Here is a 17,490-nt window from a genome sequence, read left to right as displayed (position 1 = left end):
ACAGACTAGTCAAGCAAGAGCCTGACACGGTTGCACTGACAGAATCATCCCTTACAGTTAACATTCCGGACCCCACCATTACCATTCCTAGGTATGTACTGTCTCACCGGCAGGACAGACCTGGCAGAAGTGGTGACACAGTGGTATACAATAGCAAGGGAGTTGCCCTGGCAACTCTCAACATCGGCTCTAGACCCTATCAAGTCTCATAGCATCATGGCTCGGTAGTACCACCACAGACCGAGCTGGTTAGGACCTACTGGACGTAGCTACTAGGCTGGGACTACAGCAGGTGGTGAGGGAACCAACAAGAGGGAAAAACACACTTGACCTCAGTCTCACCAACCTGCTGGCCGCGGAAGCATCTGTCCATGACAGCATTGGTAGAAGTGACCACCGCACAGTACTTGTGGAGACTAAATCCCGTCTCCACATTGAAGAAACCCTCCACCACGTTGTGTGACACTATCACTATGCTAAATGGGATAGGCTTTGAACAGATGATCACTCAGATCATTGATATAATTGACAAACAACAAAAGGACTCTGAGGCACTCCACTTGTCACAGGCCCCCTCTACTACCACTCACTGGCTTTTCCCACAAAGCCAAAGTCTAATCCAATGTACTACCTCATCATGAATACCAAGAGAATGAACTTTCTTGACCAGCCTTCCATGCGGGAATCTTGTCAAATAAGAACATACGAACATAAGGAATAGGCGCAGGAGTCGGCCATCTGGCCTGTCGTGCCTGCTCCGCCATTCAATAAGATCATGGCTGATCTGGCTACGGACTCACCTCCACCTACCTGCCTGTTCCCCATAACCCTTAATTCTCGACTATGCAAAAATCTATCCAACCTTGTCTTAAATATATTTACTGAGGTATTCTCCACTGCTTCATTGGGCAGAGAATTCCAGATTCACCACTCTCTGGGAAAAGCAGTTCCTCCTCATCTCCGTCCTAAATGATGATAGAATTGATGGCTTTGTGGCTACATTTGCAGATGATACAAAGATAGGTGGAAGGGCAGGTAGTGTTGAGGAAGCTGGGAGAACTTAGTGCTGCCAAAAGGATTTAGACACTTTAGAATGGGCAAAGAAGTAGTATCTTGGTCCAAAACATAGTTGCCATCTGACCTGTTGAGTTCCTCCAGCATTTTCTGTGTGTTACTGTTGAGTTCCTCCAGAGTTTTGTGTCAGTTACTGTTGAGTTCCCCTGTATTTTCTTCTTATTACTGTTGAGTTCCTCCAGCCTATTGTGTGTTATTGTTGAGATTCTCCAGTATATTGTGTGAGTTACTCTTGAGTTCCTCCAGTATGAGAGATACTGTTGAGTTCGTCTAACATTTAGTATATTATCATTGAGTTCCTACGTGTGGGCACGTGGTCAAGTGGTTAAGGCATTGGACTAGCGACCTGAAGGTCGTGAGTTCGAGCCCCAGCCGAGGGAACATGATGTGTCCTTGAGCAAGGCACTTAATCACACATTGCTCTGCGACAACACTGGTGCCAAGCTGTATGGGTCCTAATCCCCTTCCCTTGGACAACATTGGTGTCGTGGAGAGGGGAGACTTGCAGCATGGGCAACTGCTGGTCTTCCATACAACCTTGCCCAGGCCTGCACCCTGGAGAGTGAAGACTTTCCAGGCACAGATCCATTGTCTCGCAAGACTAACGGATGCCTTTACTTACCCCTAGTACACTGTGTCAGTTACTGTTGAGTTCCTCCGACAGTTTGTGAGAGTTACTATGTGAGTTCTGGTTTAAGATGACACTACCAAAAATGTGCAACAGCTTACTGGTAAACCATAAGACCAGAGATTCGACTAAATATATTACTTATACCATATCTCATGAAGAAAATTGTGGTAATCTATTGCCGCAGACTATGAGGAGGCAGGCAGAGGCAAGGCTGGTCTGATTTCGCTCTCCCCCTGCGAATGTTCATTCCTTTCCCCGCAGCGCCGAGGCAGGGACTGATCCAGCTGCCGTGCATTTCTGCCACGCTGGTGTGAAAGCTGGGCACCGAGGCTCAGCTTAGGCCTACACGGGCTGCTCCAGGAGCAGAATAGTGACTCAAGTTCAGGATGCTGTTGGCTTGATTCTACTGTTTGCACAGCGAGTGTGTGTGCTTTCTCTCTCTTTCTCTGTGCTGTTTTTGGTCTCTTTTTAGTAGTAAGATCATGGAAACTGTACAGATTGAAAAGGGGGAGGTGCTTGCTGTCTTGAGGAAAATTAAAGTGGATAAATCCCCGGGACCTGACAGGGTGTTCCCTCGGACCTTGAAGGAGACTAGTGTTGAAATTGCAGGGGCCCTGACAGAAATATTTAAAATGTCGCTGTCTACAGGTGAGGTGCCGGAGGATTGGAGAGTGGCTCATGTTGTTCCGTTGTTTAAAAAAGGATCGAAAAGTAATCCGGGAAATTATTGGCCAGTAAGTTTAACGTCGATAGTAGGTAAGTTATTGGAGGGAGTACTAAGAGACAGAATCTACGAGCATTTGGATAGACTGGGACTTATTAGGGAGAGTCAACATGGCTTTGTGCGTGGTAGGTCATGTTTGACCAATCTATTGGAGATTTTCAAGGAGGTTACCAGGAAAGTGGATGAAGGGAAGGCAGGGGATATTGACTACATGGACTTCAGTAAGGCCTTTGACAAGGTCCCGCATGGGAGGTTAGTTAGGAAAATCCAGTCGCTAGGTATACATGGAGAGGTGGTAAATTGGATTAGACATTGGCTCAATGGAAGAAGCCAGAGAGTGGTGGTAGAGAATTGCTTCTCTGAGTGGAGGCCTGTGACTAGTGGTGTGCCACAGGGATCAGTGCTGGGTCCATTGTTATTTGTCATCTATATCAATGATCTGGATGATAATGTGGTAAATTGGATCAGCAAGTTTGCTGATGATAAAAAGATTGGAGGTGTAGTAGACAGTGAGGAAGGTTTTCAGAGCCTGCAGAGGGACTTGGACCATCTGGAAAAATGGGCTGAAAAATGGCAGATGGAGTTTAATACTGACAAGTGTGAGGTATTGCATGTTGGAAGGACAAACCAAGGTAGAACATACAAGGTTAATGGTAAGGCACTGAGGAGTGCAGTGGAACAGAGGGATCTGGGAATACAGATACAAAATTCCCTAAAAGTGTCGTCACAGGTAGATAGGGTCGTAAAGAGAGCTTTTGGTACATTGGCCTTTATTAATCGAAGTATTGAGTATAAGAGCTGGAATGTTATGATGAGGTTGTATAAGGCATTGGTGAGGCCGAATCTGGAGTATTGTGTTCAGTTTTGGTCACCAAATTACAGGAAGGATATAAATAAGGTTGAAAGAGTGCAGATAAGGTTTACAAGTATGTTGCCGGGACTTGAGAAACTCAGTTACAGAGAAAGGTTGAATAGGTTGGGACTTTATTCCCTGGAGCATAGAAGAATGAGGGGAGATTTGATAGAGGTATATAAAATTATGATGGGTATAAATAGAGTGAATGCAAGCAGGCTTTTTCCACTGAGGCAAGGGGAGAAAAAAAACCAGAGGACATGGGTTTAGGGTGAGGGGGGAAAAGTTTAAAGGGAACATTAGAGGGGGCTTCTTCACACACAGAGTGGTAGGAGTATGGAATGAGCTGCCAGACAAGGTGGTAAATGCGGGCTCTTTTTAACATTTAAGAATAAATTGGACAGATACATGGATGGGAGGTGTATGGAGGGATACGGTCCGTGTGCAGGTCAGTGGGACTAAGCAGAAAATGGTTCGGCACAGCCAAGAAGGGCCAAAAGGCCTATTTCTGTGCTGTAGTTTCTATGGTTTTTTAATTGGGTGATTCGAGTTTCTTGCTTGTGGCAGCCTATAAGCAGACAAATTTCAAGGTGTATAATTTAAACATACTGGGATAATAAATGTACTTTGAATCTTTGAGTTCCTCTATTGTTTTGTGTGTATTACTGTGATGTTCCTCCAGCATTTTGTGAGTTCCTGTTGAGTTTCTCCAGTATTTTATGTTTGTTACTGTTACATTCCTCCAGCATCTTTTGTGAGGTTACTGTTGAGTTCTTTCAGCATTCTGTCTTTGATCCAAATTCCAGCGTCTGCAGTGTCTTTCGTTTTCTTTTTACATTTGGTTCATTGCTGGGGGTCATTTACAAGATTATTGATTTTATAAATCACTCTCCCCCCCCCCCCACCAAAAGGGTAATAAACAAATCCAAAGCAACGCACAAAATTCTGGAGAAACTCAGCAGGTCAGGCAGCATTTATAGGCGGGAATAAATTGTCAATGCTTTGAGCCAAGACCAGGACGGCAACATTTATTCCCTTCCATAGATGCTGCCTGACTTGATGAACTCCACCAGTATTTTGTGTATGTTGCTCAAGATTTCCAGCATCTGCAAAATCTCTTGTGTTTACATAAATTGAAGTTCTTTTTCCTTAAAGAGATACCTAAAGCAGTAAACTCCAAGTTGCATATAATAGAAGCAGAATATGATTCCACAGTACAAGAAGGGTGTGGAAACTATAGAACGGGTGCAGAGGAGATTTACAAGGATGTTGCCTGGATTGGGGAGCATGCCTTATGGGAATAGGTTGAGTGAACTTGGCCTTTTTTCCTTGGAGAGACGGAGGATGAGAGGTGACCTGACAGAGGTGTATAAGATGTTGAGAGGCATTGATCGTGTGGATAGTCAAAGGCTTTTTCCCAGGGCTGGAATGGCTAGCACGAGAGGGCACAGTTTTAAGGTGCTTGGAAGCAGGTACAGAGGAGATGCCAGAGGTAGGTTTCTTTTTTACGCACAAGAGTGGTGAATACATGGAATGGACTGCCAGCAACGGTGGAGGAGGCAGATACAATAGGGTCTTTTAAGAGACTCCTGGACAGGTACATGCAGCTCAGAAAAACAGAGGGCTCTGGGTAACCCTAGGTAATTTCTAAGGTAAGGTCATGTTCGGCACAGCTTTGTGAGCCAAAGGGCCTGTATTGTGCTGTAGGTTTTCTATGCTTCTATGATTCCATGTGTGGCTCCAGATATCTTGGTACACAGATAAAGAAGTTAAAATGGCTCATTTAATTTGACCTTGTGAAATATACTCGATGTGCTTTTGCAGTGCTATTGTAACCTACAGACAATTTATGTGAGGTGAAATCTTAGCAGTTACTTAAACAAGGTACATGGAAAAAGAAGAGTTAATCATCAATGAAGAATTTAAACCATTATCAAAGCACCACTTTCAAAGTTTAAGAGACAGACATTGCAGTGTTAGATGCTGCATCACAGGTAGAGTGCTTACTGTACTAATAATTCAAAAACTTGTGGCAATCTCTCATCCCAGCAATACAACTTCATTAAATAAATCTAAGTGAAATCTAGCTAATAACAGCAAATACAAAATAACTAACTAGCACTAACTGAAATGACCTTTTAATAACATTAAAGTCTCTTCCAGACGAACAGAGTACCTTCACCACACTCATGGCCGGTCCAGGCTGCGGAGGTCAGGGCACTCTCACTCCAGTAACTGAAGCGGCAGAGTGTCGGCACCCATACCAAATAGAGTAATTCAAGGTGACAGCTCACCAGCACCTTCTCAGAACCTTGCTAATGCCCAATAAATAAGTAAGTGCTGTCAAGGTTTTCAATTAGCTAGCATGGTACACTCCAACTGAGCAGCGTATTCAGATCAGTAAATTAAAAAAAAGACCCGATGACTTTCACTTGTGCACAGCTTACCTGTCTCAATCATTGCTGATAATATTTTGTTCGAAAAAGGCTGTAGAGATAATATTGATCAACAAAGACCTCACTGACCGTCTCTCACTGAGGTTAACAGATTGTAATCAGAAGCAGGTACTCATGCTGATCTTTTCCCCTATATCAATGATTTAATGTCCATCATACCATTGTGGCTGATATTACCAAATACAACACATACCATGTGTCACACCGAGATGTTCTGTCTCTCTAACTTGTGCATTAATCAGGGAAGCTTTATACTCACTTGCAATTCAAGGATTTTGACAACCTGAGTTAGAGGGAAACACTGACCAGGTTAGAAATTTAGTCCCTGGAACATAAGAGAATGAGGGGAGATTTGATCAAAGTATACAAAATTATGAGGGGTATAGACAGGGTAAATGCAAGCAGGCTTTTTCCACTGAAATTGGGTGAGACTATGAGACTAGTATTAGAGGTCATGGGTTAAGGGTGAAATCTGGTTGTGGACTACAGGAGGAATGGAGACAGGCTATCAATGGATCTGGGCTTGAGAGGGTGAACAGCTTTAAGTTCCTTGGCATACATATCACCAAGGATCTCACGTGGTCTGTACAAACTGGTTGTTTGGTGAAGAAAAGCACAACAGTGCCTCTTTCACCTCAGACAGTTGAGAAAGTTTGGTATAGGCCCCAAAATCCTAAGAACTTTCTACGGAGACACAATTAAGAGCATCCTAACTGGCTGCATAACTGCCTGGTATGGGAACCGTACTTCCCTTAGTCACAGCTGTAGATGTGAAATTCCCACTATTCAGGACATTTACAAAGACAGGTGTGTACAAGGGGCCCGAAGGATCACTGGGGACCCAAATCACTCCAACCACAAACTGTTCCAGCTGCTACTATCCGGGAAGCAGGACCGCAGCATAAAAGCCAGGACCAACAGGCTCCGGGACAGCTTCTTCCACTAGGCCATCAGACTGATTAATTCACGCCGATACAATTGTATTTCTATGTTATGTAAGGGGTTTCTTCTTTTATGTTATTGCTAAAGCAAATAAAATGGTTTCTCTGTGATGTTAACTGCTGAGACAGTGGTTCTCTCTCTAGCAGCTTGTTTGGGTTATAATTACTGATAATGAGAAATGTATTCATTTGTTAACCAATTGGGATAGATGTCATTCTTTCTCGTGTGTCTGTAGCTATTGTTTTCGCGGGTTTTGGGCAGAAGGCGGATGGGGACAGAGAGAGGAGACGCGATGCTGTAAGCTGGGCGACGGAACGGACCCCGAGCGGGAGTCCGGGACCCAGGGTCTTCGGCGAGGAGAGGAGACACGGACAGACTCTAGTAGAGCGTTTGGTTGATCACCGAGGGTGGTCCCATTCATGGGTCGGCAGAGTTCGGAGGACATCGACTGGAGGAAGGGGGACCGGTTCTGTAAGAGTTCCAACAATGTGTGCACGAACTGGTTAATAATAATGGTGCCTTTTTCTTTTTTTAAAACTGTTAAACAGTTCTTATTTTGTTCTTTTACTATCTACATTGTCAAAGCAGGAGTTATAAAGTGTAATCATTTAATCGCATAAGGTGTACTGTCTGTTATTTGGCATGGTGGGATACATCACACAACATCTACACAAACTTGATTACCCAGTTTGGCGGGGCCAAAGGTTGCTCCCCCTAGACGAAAGCGAGCTGAGCGAGCCTGAGGCTGCCCGGGGGCTACAGTTATAACAAGTGTCCTGTTGTACATACTATTTATTCCAAATTACTATAAATTGCACATTTAGACAGAGAAGTAACATGAAGATTTTTACTCCTCATGTATGTGAAGGACGCAAGTAATAAAGTCAATTCAATTCAATTCAAAAGATGAAATGTTTAAGGGAACTTGAGGAGGATCTTTTTTACTCAGAGGGGTTTGAGAGTGTGGAAAAACCTGACAGCAGAAGTGGTAGACACTGGTTCGATTTCAACATTTAAGAGACATTTGGAAAAGTACATGGATGGGAGGGATATGGAAATCAATGGTCCAGGTGCAGGTCCATGGACAAAACAGAATAATAGTTGGTATGGTCTAGATGGGCTGAAGGACCTATTTCTGTGCAGCAACGTCCTATGACTCTAAAAGCACAAGGTCATTGGCAGCACCAATTCACAAACTAGATTGCATGACTACCTCAGTGAGAAGGTTGAGGACAGCAGAGTTTACAGGGGTCCACTGAAATTTATTCAGGTACTTCAATTGGAATGTTTATAAAATGTATGAAAATGTACAGTAACCAACACAGTCTCTACTGGCCTCCCATAACTGGTAAATGCAAGATGAAGCACAGAAATGTGGAGGCTCCTGTAGTGCCTACCAGATGGGAGGAGTAAAAAGTCCATGGTTAGGTTGAGATGCATCCTTGATAATGCTTTTCGCCCTGCCCTGGCAGCGTTTATGGTAGACGTTCTCAATGGTGGGCAATTTGGTGCCGATAATCCGCAGGCCAGTTTGCACCACACGCTGGAGTGCTTTGCGGTCCGATACAGGATAACTGCCATACCACACTGAGATGCAGTTGGTGAGTATAACTATCGCCAGGCAACACTCTCATCTACAGTGACGAAATGCTTTGAGAGGTTGGTCATGACTACAATTAACTCCTGCCTCAGCAAGGACCTGGACCCATTGCAATTTGCCTATCGCCACAATAGGTCAACCGCAGACACAATCTCAATGGCTCTTCACGTGGTTTTAGACCACCTGGACAACACAAATACCTATGTCAGGATGCTGTTCATCGAGTGTAGCTCAGCATTTAATACCATCATTCCAACAATCCTGATTGAAAAGTTGCAGAACCTGGGCCTCTGTACCTCCCTCTGCAATTGGATCCTCAACTTCCTAACTGGGAGACCACAATCTGTGCGGATTGGTGATAATACCTCCTCCTCGCTGACGATTAACATTATTGCATCTCAGAGGTGTGTGCTTAGCCCAATGCACTACTCTCTATATCCCCATGACTGCAGGGCTAGGTATAGCTCAAATACTATCTATAAATTTGCTGGAGCTACAACAATGGTGGTAGAATCTCAGGTGGTGGCGAGAGGGCGTGCAGGAGTGAGATATATCCATAAGTGGAGTGGTGCCACAGCAACAACCTGGCACTCAACGTCAGTAAGACAGAAGAGCTGATTGTGGACCTCAAGTGGAGAGAGTGAGCAGTTTCAAGTTTCTGGGTGTCAAGATCTCTGAGGACCTAACCTGGTTCCAACATATCGATGCAGTTATAAAGAAGGCAAGACAGCTGCTATACTTCATAAGGGATTTGGTATGTCAACAAAAACACTCGAAAACTTCTATGATGTACCATGGAGAGCAGTCTGACAGGCCGCATCACTGTCTGGTATGGGGATGGGGGAGCTACTGCACAGGACTGAAAGAAGCTGCAGAGGGTTCTAAATTTATTCGGCTCCATCTTGGGTACTAGCCTACAAAGTAGCCAGGACATCTTCAAAGAGTGGAGTCTCATGAAAGCAGCGTCCATTATTAAAGACCTCTAGCACCAAGGGCATGCCCTTTTCTCACTGTTACCATCAGGTAGGAGGTACAGAAGCCTGAAGGCACACACTCAGCGATTCAGGAACAGCTTCTTCCCCTCTGTCATCCGATTCCTAAATGGACATTGAACCCTTGGACACTCCTTCACTTTTTTTAAATATATACTATTTCAGCTTTTACACGATTTTTAATCTACTCCATATACGTATACTGTAATTGATTTACTTATTATTTTATTTTTTTCTTCTATATTATGTCTTGCATTGAACTGCTGCTGCTAAGTTAACAAATTTCACGTCACATGCCGGTGATAATAAACCTGATTCTGATCAGTCAACGGCCTTATTCTGCTATGTCTTATGGTCATATAGAATTAAACTGCATACTTTTAGAGAAGGGGTTCCCAACCTAGGGTTCACAGACCCCTTGCTCAATGGTTTTGGCCGGTAGCATAAAAAGAAAGTTGGGAACCCATGCTTTAGAGTAATGGGCAAGAGATTTAGAGGAGATTGTTGGAAAAATTCTTCAACCAGAGGATTATTGCAATCGAGAACAACAATCCAAGGACATGATGCAAGCAAAGGTTCTTAGAACTGTTGAGAAGCATCCAAGCAAGCACTTGAATTCCCAATAAATGGACCAAGAGTTAGTAAATGAGATTAGTATAGACGGGTACTCAATGGACAGCACCGACGTGGAGAACCAGAAGACCTATTTCTTTCCTACATCACTCTACATCTCAATCATTATAGATAATTCACTGAAGGAGAATCTCCTCTATTAAGCTGGATAAAATGAACAGCAGCAACCCTAGACTGTTTATTAACCAAGGTAGATGACTAGAACCATAGAACATTACAGTACAGAAACAGGCCTTTTGGCCCTTCTTGGCTGTGCCAAACCTTTTTTCTGCCTAGTCCCACTGACCTGCACCTGGACCATATCCCTCCATATACCTCTCATCCATGTACCATCCATGTTAAGTTTTTCTTAAATATTAAAAGTGAGCCTGCATTTACCACTTCATCTGGCAGCTCATTCCACACTCCCACCACTCTCTGTGTGAAGAAGCCCCCCTCTAATGCTCCCTCTAAACTTTTCCCCCTTCACCCTTAACCCATGTCCTCTAGTTTTTTTCTCCCCTAGCCTCAGTGGAAAAAGCCTGCTTGAATTCACTTTATCTATACCCATCATAATTTTATATACCTCTATCAAATCTCCCCTCATTCTTCTACGCTCCAGGGAATAAAGTCATAACCTATTCAACCTTTCTCTGTAACTCAGTTTCTCAAGTCCCAGCAACATCCTTGTAAACCTTCTCTGCACTCTTTCAACCTTATTAATATCTTTCCTGTAAATCCGTAACCAAAACTGCACACAATACTCCAGATTCGGCCTCACCAATGCCTCACACAACCTCACCATAACGTTCCAGCTCTTATACTCAGTACTTTGATTTATAAAGGCCAATGTACCAAAAGCTCTCTTTACGACCCTATCTACCTGTGACACCACTTGTAGGGAATTTTGTATCTGTATTCCCAGATCCCTCTGTTCTACGGCACTCCTCAGTGCCCTACCATTTACCTTGTATGTTCTACCTTGGTTTGTCCTCCCAAAGTGCAATACTTCACACTTGTCCATCTGCCATTTTTCGGCCCATTTTTCCAGCTGGTCCAAATCCCTCTGCAAGCTTTGAAAACCTTCCTCACTGTCCACTACACCTCCAATCTTTGTATCATCAGCAAATTTGCTGATCCAATTTACCACATTATCATCCAGATCATTGATATAGATGACAAATAACAATGGACCCAGCACTGATTCCTGTGGCACACCACTCGTCACAGGCCTCCACTCAGAGAAGCAATTCTCTACCACCACTCTCTGGCTTCTTCCATTGAGCCAACGTCTAATCCAATGTAAACCTAGTGACTGAATCTTCCTAGCTAACCTTCCATGTGGGATCTTGTCAAAGGCCTTACTAAAGTCCATGTAGGCAACATCCACTGCCTTCCCTTCATCTACTTTCCCGGTAATCTCCTCGAAAAACTCTAATAGATTAGTTAAACATGACCTACCATGCACAAAGCCATGTTGACTCTCCCTAATAAGTCCCTGTCTATCTCTTAGTACTCCTTCCAATAATTTACCTACTACCAACGTCAAATTTACCAGCCTATAATTTCCCGGGTTACTTTTAGAGCCTTTTTTAAACAACGGAACAACATGAGCTATCCTCCAATCCTCCGGCACCACCTCATCCATGGATACCGACATTTTAAATATTTCTGCCAGGGCCCCTGCAATTTCAACAATAGTCTTCTTCAAGGTCCAAGGGAAAACCCTGTCAGGTCCTGGGGATTTATCTACCCTGATTTGCCTCAAGATAGCAAGCACCTCCTCCTCTTCAATCTGTATAGGTTCCATGACCTCACTACTTGTTTGTCTTATTTCCATAGACTCCATGCCAGTTTCCTTGGTAAATACAGACACAAAAAACCCATTTAAATCTCGCCCATTTCTTTTGTTCAATACATAGCCGACCACTCTGATCTTCAAGAGGACCAATTTTATCCCTTACTATCCTTTTGCTCTTAATATACCTGTAGAATCTCTTTGGATTATCCTTCACCTTGGCTGCCAAAGCAACCTCATGTCTTCTTTTAGCCCTCCTGATTTCTTTCTTAAGTTTTTTTTGCACTTTTTATACTCAAGTACCTTATTTTCCCCATTTCCTATACATGTCATACATCTCTCTCTTCTTCTTTATCAGAGTTCCAATACCCCTCGAGAACCAAGGTTCCTTATTCTTATTCACTTTGCTTTTAACTCTGACAGGAACATACAAGCTCTGCACTCTCAAAATTTCTCCTTTGAAGGCCTGCCACTTACCAATCACATCCTCACCAGAGAACAACCTGTCCCAATCCACACTTTTTAGATCCTTCCTCATTTCTTCAAATTTGGCCTTTTTCCAGTTTAGACCCTCAACCCAAGGATGAGATCTATCTTTATCCATGATCAGGTTGAAACTAATGGTGTTACGATCACCGGAATCAAAGTGTTCCCCTACACATGCTTCCGTCACCTGTCCTAACTCGTTTCCTAATAGGAGATCTAATATTGCATCCTCTCTAGTTGGTACCTCTCTATATTGATTTAGAAAACTTTCCTGAACACATTTTACAAACTCTAACCCGTCTAGACCTTTAACAGTATGGGAGTCCCAATCAATACGTGGAAAATTAAAATCCCCTACTATCACAACTTTATGTTTCCTGCAGTTGTCTGCCATCTCTCTGCAGATTTGCTCCTCCAATTCTCGCTGACTATTGGGTGGTCTATAATATAACCCCATTAATGTGGTCATACTTTTCCTGTTTCTCAGCTCCACCCATATGGCCTCAGCAGACAAGCCCTCTAATCCGTCCTGCCTGAGCACTGCTGTAACGTTTTCCCTGACTAGCAATGCCACCACCCCACCCCCCCCACCCTTCATTCCTCTGCCTCTATCAGACTGAAACATCAGAACCCTGGAACATTAAGCTGCCAGTCCTGCCCCTCCTGTAGCCAAGTTTCACTAATGGCTATAATGTCGTAATTCCATGTGTCAATCCACGCCCTCAGCTCATCTGCCTTCCCCACAATACTCCTTGCATTGAAATAGACACACCTCAGAAGATTATTACCACCACACACAACCCTTCTATTTGTGACTTTACATGAACTTTTAACATCATTTACTTTCAACCCTACTCCACTATCTGCTCTGGCACTCTGGTTCCCATCCCCCTGCAAATCTAGTTTAAACCCTCCCCAACAGCACTAACAAACCTCCCTGAAAGGATATTGGTCCCCTTGTAGTTCAAGTGTAACCCATCTCCCTTGTACAGGTCCCACCTGCCCCAGAAGAGGTCCCAATGATCCTGAAATCTGAAACCCTGCCCCCTACACCAGTTCCTCAGCCACATGTTCATCCACCAGAGCATCCTATTCTTACCCTCACTGGTATGTGACACAGGTAGCAATCCTGAGATTACCACCCTAGAGGTCCTGCTTTTTAACTTCCTACCAAGCTCTCTATCCTCACTCTCCAGGACCTCCTCACTCTTCCTTGCTATGTCATTGGTACCGATGTGTACCACGAGATCTGGCTGATCACCCTCCCACTTCAGAATGCTGTGCACGCGATCAGAGACATCCCTGACCCTGGCACCCGGGAGGCAACAAACCATCCAGGAATCTCTGTCATGACCACAGAACCTCCTATCTGTACCTCTAACTATCCAGTCCCCTATCACTACCGCTCTCCTCTTCTTCCACCCTCCCTTCTGCACTGCAGAACCAGACTCAGTGCCAGAGATCCGGCTGCCGCAACTTGTCCCAGATATGTCATCCACCCCCCCCCCCCCCCACACCGCACAACAGTATCCAAATCGGTATACTTGTTGTTGAGGGGAATGGCCACAGGATTCTGCCTTTCCCCTTTCCTCGCCTGACGGTAACCCAATTACCTGTGTGCTGCTCCTTTGGCGTAACTACCTCCCTGAAGCTACTATCTATAAACTCCTCATTCTCCCGAATAATCCGGCATAGGAATTTTGCAAAGAAGAAATTATATTTACAGGCAATACACACAAAATGCTAGAACACTTCAGCAGGTCAAGCAGGATCTAAGGCAAGAAAAGAATGGTCAACATCTCAGGCCGAGAACCTTCATCAGAGTCCTGATGGACCACAAGATATGACAGCAGAACTAGGCCATTTCATCATGACTGATCCATTTCCCTCTCAGCCTCAATCTCCCTTCTCACCATAAACCTTCATGCACTGACTAAACTAGAATCTATCAACCTCTGCCCGACTTGACCTCCAGAGCTGCCTTGGAAATGATTCCCATATATTCACCACTTTGTGGCTAAAGCAATTTCTCCTCATCTCCTCTAAATAGATATCCCTCTATTCTGAGGCTGTGTCCACCCCCATCATAGGAAACATCCTCTCTAAAACTACTCTATCGAGGCCTTTCAACATTCAATAGGTTTCAAAGAGATCCTCCCTGATTCTTCTAAATTCCTGTGAGTACATGCCCAGATCCATAAAACACTCCACATATGATATGCCTTTCAATGCCAGAATCATTTCTGTGAACCTTCTTTGAACCCTCTCCAATATAAGCACACCCTTTTTTTTTTTTAGGTAACAGACCTGAAATTGCTTACAATACTCTAAGTGAGGCCTCACCTGTGCCTTATAAAGCCTCAACATTACATCCTTGCTGAAATAAATGCTAACATTGCATTTGCCTTCTTCACCACCAACTCAACCTGCAAATTAACCTTTAGGGAATTCTGCATGAGGGCTCCCAAGTCCCTTTGCGCATCAGATATTTTAATTTCCTCTACATTTTTATTTCTTTTACCTAAGTGCATGGCCATATACTTCCCCACACTGTATTCTACCTGCCATTTCTCTGCCCTTTCTTCTAATCTGTCAAAGTCCTCCTGCAGCCTCTCTGCTTCCTCAACACAACCCACCCATCCACTATCTTTGTATTGTCAGCAAACTTGGCCACAATGCCATCAATTCCTTCATCCAAATCATTGACATATAATGTAAAAAGAAGTGGTCCCAACACAGATCCCTGTGGAACACCACTAGTCACTGGCAGCCAACCAGAAAAGGCCCCTTTATTCTCACGCTTTGCCTCCTGCCAATCAGCCAATGCTCTATCCATGCTAGTACCTTTCCTGCAATTCCATGGGCTCTTAACTTGTTTAGCAGCCTTATGAGTGGCACCTTGTCAAAGGCCTTCTGAAAATCCATGTACACAACATCCACTGTTTTCCTATGTCTCTCCTGCTTGTTATTTCAAATTTCAAAGGTTCATTAATTATCAAAGTATACAATTTAAATTCTTCTCTGGGTGGCCATGAAACCAAGAAAGAAAACAAAGGCAGTACAATCATCGACCCCCAAAATCCCCCCTCCCCCCACAAAAAAACAAACAAAACAGAACAGGCTCATTGACCGCCAAATCCCTCCTCCCACACAAAAATAACAAACAAAAATGGAACAGAAACATCAACCACCAAATCCCCCTCCTGCTCAAAAAAAAATGAACAAAACAGAACAGGCACATCCACCCCAAATCCCCCTACCCACATAAAAGGAAAAACAAGATCAAGCTAAAAACAGAATTTGAAAAAAAACTTTAACACTGAAAACAAGTTTATAGGCTAAGTCCACATGGAAAATGCAGAAAGCCCGGGCTACATCCTCTGGGCCCAGTGGCAGACCTTTACCTCTCCGCAACAGGGCGAGCAAAAGACAGGTGGCCAGCGCTCACTCTCTGAACTCACCTCGCTTCTTCAATCTCCCTCATTGCTTTAACTGGCAAACAATCGAAGCATGAATCAGGACTGCTGAAGGGTTTCAGCCCGAAACGTCAAATGTACTTTTTTCCGTAGATACAGCCTGGCCTGCTGAGTTCCTGCAGCACTATTTGTGTGTTTCTCTCTTTTACTCTTTACTTTGAAGAAACTTTTGCTATCCTTTTTAATATTAGCAGACATCCCACCCTGCAAAAAATCATTTCAGGGAGGTAGCACGCCTGCCCCCCGCAACCCCATTTTCCACCCCCGCCCCCGTCGACCGCCAAGGGTGTATGTAATACTTTGTTTAGTGATTTTGTCTAATCTGTAAACCAAGTTGGGTATATGCAGCAAATGTGACATTAAAATATGTACTTATATTATCATGTTTATTCTATTACAACTTTAAGAAAGTCTACAGGAAGTTTGGCCTCATCACATAGGAGATCAATAGCGTAGCTCCTTGGCAGCCAGCCAGCTAGTTTAAATCAGGAGGTCCCCAACCTTTTTTGCACCACAGACCGGTTTAATATTGACAATATTCTGGCAGACCGGCCCACCCGGGGGGGGGGGGGGGGGGGTAGGTGTTAAACGCGACCGGAATATAGGTGATAAGTTGACTATAAGTCACTTGTAAGTGGCTAATACACTCAATTTCATTTCTAAAGGGGTTTATCTAATGAATTTAATATTAAACACACAGCGCATATTTTCCTCACATGAATGTAGTGATAAGTCAATTATAACAGTGGTCCCAAACCTCTGGACCGCGAAGAATACAGTGGTACAGCGGTGGCTGGAACGCACCCAGCATATCTTTAAGAAAAAAAGCCGAAATAAACAAGCTAATTGATTAGGTGCCGCTCGGCACATAAATGTCGGCCCAAATCAGAGACGATGCAATCGGCATCTGAAGTGTAGTCACTTTAGATTGAAGATTGAGGGAGAAAGCTGAGCAGAAATGGTTTTGACTAAAGTATGACTAGCTAACTCATCCGACAGGACCCGATTCTGTATTGGGTCACATCGCTTTTTCTGCTGGACGATTTGGAGGCGAATCAACTCTACTTTGTCCAAGGCAGGCTGATCTACTTTGTATTTTCACATGCATCCTCCTTTGATCAACAGCAGTGTACATATAGCACAGCAAGTCAGCTTTTCCACTTTCCTTCAAATGTTCCTATAATAGATCAGATCTGGTCAGGTATCAGAATTTCAAATCACTAGTAGTTGGACCAAGGTAGAGCTTTAATTTTATATACATGCTGACCTCTACCTCTGATCACTTGTTTTGTCTTTTAAATTTAGACTTTTTAAATATCTGTTGGCAAAACTGAATTAGGGGGCATGGGCGTCAATTTAGAGACCAAGTCAGAAATTACCATTCGGCTCAATGTAACTAGGAGCAACAGGAAATTCCAACTCCAGCCCCAATTCCCACTCCCACACAAAAGAGCAAGTAGCAAGGGCTGTTCCTTCATACAATAAACCTACTTATTTCCTAGGATTTATTAATCCCCAAGACCCCAAAGGCACATTTACAATGATCTATTTAAGGGAGGGAATTCTCAGTGGCCAAGGAGGCCCATACCAAAAAAGGGGTGATACTTTTCAGAGCCTTGTAAATATTTTACAAAGTTAGCACTTGATAATGAATCAAAGTTTTGGTTCTGCACCTTCAGCAAAAGGTTCAGGAACAGTTACTACCCTTCAATCATCAGGCTCTTGAACCAGAGTTGACAACTTCACTCAACCCAATGCTGAACTGATCACTGAACACAACCTATGGCCTCACTTTCAAGGACTCTACAACTCATTATTACTTTTTTCTTATTTGCACAATTTGTCT

General features: G+C 43.7%; 1 protein-coding gene across 3 annotated transcripts in view; it reads right to left on the bottom strand.

Moving 5' to 3' along the window:
* hivep3b (HIVEP zinc finger 3b) overlaps positions 1–17,490 on the bottom strand; it is a 699,020-nt gene that overhangs the window by 662,702 nt on the left and 18,828 nt on the right. The gene's annotated exons all lie outside the window — the stretch shown is intronic.

This window comes from Mobula birostris, chromosome 30, assembly GCF_030028105.1.
Source record: "Mobula birostris isolate sMobBir1 chromosome 30, sMobBir1.hap1, whole genome shotgun sequence".
Lineage (NCBI taxonomy): Eukaryota > Metazoa > Chordata > Chondrichthyes > Myliobatiformes > Myliobatidae > Mobula > Mobula birostris.
The sequence above is the reverse complement of the archived record's forward strand: the minus strand, read 5'-3'. Positions and strand labels throughout refer to the sequence as shown.